This window comes from Galeopterus variegatus, unplaced genomic scaffold, assembly GCF_000696425.1.
Source record: "Galeopterus variegatus unplaced genomic scaffold, G_variegatus-3.0.2 Scaffold994, whole genome shotgun sequence".
Classification (NCBI taxonomy): Eukaryota; Metazoa; Chordata; class Mammalia; order Dermoptera; family Cynocephalidae; genus Galeopterus; species Galeopterus variegatus.
In genome coordinates, this window is record NW_007727105.1 from 68422 (window position 1) to 71026 (window position 2605).

A 2605-nucleotide genomic window follows, 5' to 3' on the forward strand; every position below is an offset into this window, starting at 1 on the left:
CACATCCCTGAGCCCAACACCCAACCTACACCCACGGGCCCGGCTCCCCCTCAGCTGCAACTCTGACTCCATCGCCCCCAACTGCACCCATCGTCCCACCCCTACCAAAATGCAACCACGGGCTCAGCTCCCACCCAACTGCACCTACGGACCAGCCAGTCCCAACAGCACCCACAGGCACAGAACCCTCCGGCACAGCCAGACTGCAGTTGGCTCCCCGATAAGCACCACTGGACCCAGCACCCCCCATAGGACTCCCATAGGCCCAGCCCCCCCCCCAAAGTACACCCAGAAGCCTAGTCCCCAAAAGTATACCCCCTGTCCCGACTCCTCGGCCCCCCGGTCCGCCCGACCCCCGTCCGGTCCACTGTAGCCCCGGCTCCCCGGCTCCCAGTCCGCCCGACCCCCGGCTCCTAGACTCCCTGCTCCCAGTCCCCCGACCCCTGGCTCCTCCGCTCCCCAGTCCTCCGACACCCGGCTCCGCGGCTCTCCGGTTCCCCCGACCCCCGGCTCTCAGACTCCCTGCTCCCAGTCTCCCCGGCCCCAGGCCCCTCCTCACCGGCCGTGGAGTCTCCGCAGACGCCGGTCAGCGCAAGCGCCAGCAGTAGGAGCAGCGAGGACTACCGTTGGCTTCCACACGCCTCCGCCTTTGCCTTTAGAAGATCCCGCGGGGGCGCGATCGGGAGCGCGCTCGCAGGGCAGTGTCGCGGGTCGGGGCGCCCTCGGGGCACGCCTGACGCCCCGCCTGCGCACGCGCCGGCTCGGGCAGGCTCGCGCTACTCTACGGAGGCCGGGGAGGGAGGCAGCAGCGGCGATGGCGGCACGCGACCCCTGCGTGTTGCCCTCCCAGCCTGGACAGGCGCGTCTTGCGTTACTAGGATACGGGGGCGGGGCCTGCCCGGATGAGCGGGAGCCTGGTGAGAAAGAAAAATAGGAAATTATTAAAAAGTGGTTGAAATGGTCAACTTTTATTACCTAAATTTATCACAGTTAATAGAAAACAAGTCTTAAGTCAGGAGAGAGGGAACTAATAAAAATACCTGGACGGGCAGCCTACGCGGCGGCAATGTCCGCAAACCAGGCGAGTGCCGCGGCGGCAGCGGCGGGGCCTCGAGCGCGGCAGGGCAGCATGGGCTTCGGCCTCCCTCCGGTTCCCTTGAAGTGGGGCCGGCGGCCAGCGCGGGAGCAGCAGCAGCAGCAGAGGCGGAGGCTCCGGCGCGTCTCTCTCACCTTCAGCCTGAGCCAGGGGAGGCCAGGCGGCCGGGTGGCTGGAGGGGGGTCCTCTGCCCGAGAATGGGAATTCTCTTCACCGGGATGGAGACTGTTCCATCACCAGGAGCACAAAATTATCATTGTTGGGCTGGACGTTGCAGGGAAAACCACCATCCTGTCCCGATTTTCTAGGAATGAAGTAGTACACACATCCCCTGCAATAGGAAGTAATGTGGAAGAGAGAGAGTTAAAAACGATACAAGTTTCTTAATGTGGGATATTTGGTGGCCAAGAATCTCTTCGTTCTTCCTGGAACACTTAATATACCAACACGAGTTTGTAATAGTTGTGGTGGACAGTACAGTTAGAGGATTTCTGTAACTAGAGAAGAACTCTATAAAGTGTTAGCGCATGAGGACCTAAGGAAAGCTGGATTGTTGATTTTTGCTAATAAACAAGATGTTAAGGAATGCATGACGGTAGCAGAAATCTCCCAGTTTCTGAAACTCACATCTATTAAAGATCACCAGTGGCATATCCAGGCATGCTGTCCTCTTACTGGTGAGGGATTGTGCCAGGAGCTTGAATGGATGATGTCACGATTTAAGATTAGATGTTCTCTACTGATCTCTTCTCCTAGACTGTATAAACGAAGTGCTGGATTTTACCTGAAAGCTGCAAAAATTCATGCTTTAGATATATTTATAATAAACTGATTTAAACTTTTTCTATAAGAAGAAAAATTAAGACCACTTATTTGAAAACAAAGGTGAAGTCTCACCTTCCAATTTGCTTTCTCATTAGTTTCTTCCAAAGTAAGTTATTAAAGCTGTGATTGACATTTTTCTCATAGTGAATCCTCTCGGGACATTGTGTAGCCTGTGCTAAGTACAAAGGGAGAGGAAGACATCTTGGACTTTAAGAGCTTTATTATCTGGCCGGCCCGGTGGTGCACTGCTACAGGGCGGCGCTCCCGCCGAGGGTTCGGATCCCACATACAGACCGGCAGCTCACTGGCTGAGCGAGGTGCGGGAGCAACACCGAGGGTTGTGATCCCGTTGCCGGTCCTGGTCCGGTACGGGCGCGACACTGAGGGTTACAATCTGTTGCCGGTCACGAAAAAAGACAAAAAGGAAAAAAAAAAAAAAAAAGAGCTTTATTATCTGTATACCCCCTCCCTAGTTGAATGTTGTTCTTTTGTTGAGTCAAAATACCAATCAGCACAGATGCTCAGTTTCCAACATTTTAAAATGTAATGTTACTTGTGAAAAGTATTTTGCATAAGGTTATGTATGTATTACGTATATACCTCAAGTTCAAGTTAATGGCTTTTACTTGTGTTCTTAAGAAAAGCAAATAACACAAAAATTAATAATATCCTAGTTATAACCAT

General features: G+C 53.7%; 1 pseudogene; it reads left to right on the plus strand.

The window, feature by feature from the left end:
• The first annotated feature begins 1293 nt into the window (after positions 1–1293).
• Positions 1294–2139, plus strand: LOC103591584 (annotated as a pseudogene).
• The last annotated feature ends 466 nt before the right edge of the window (positions 2140–2605 follow it).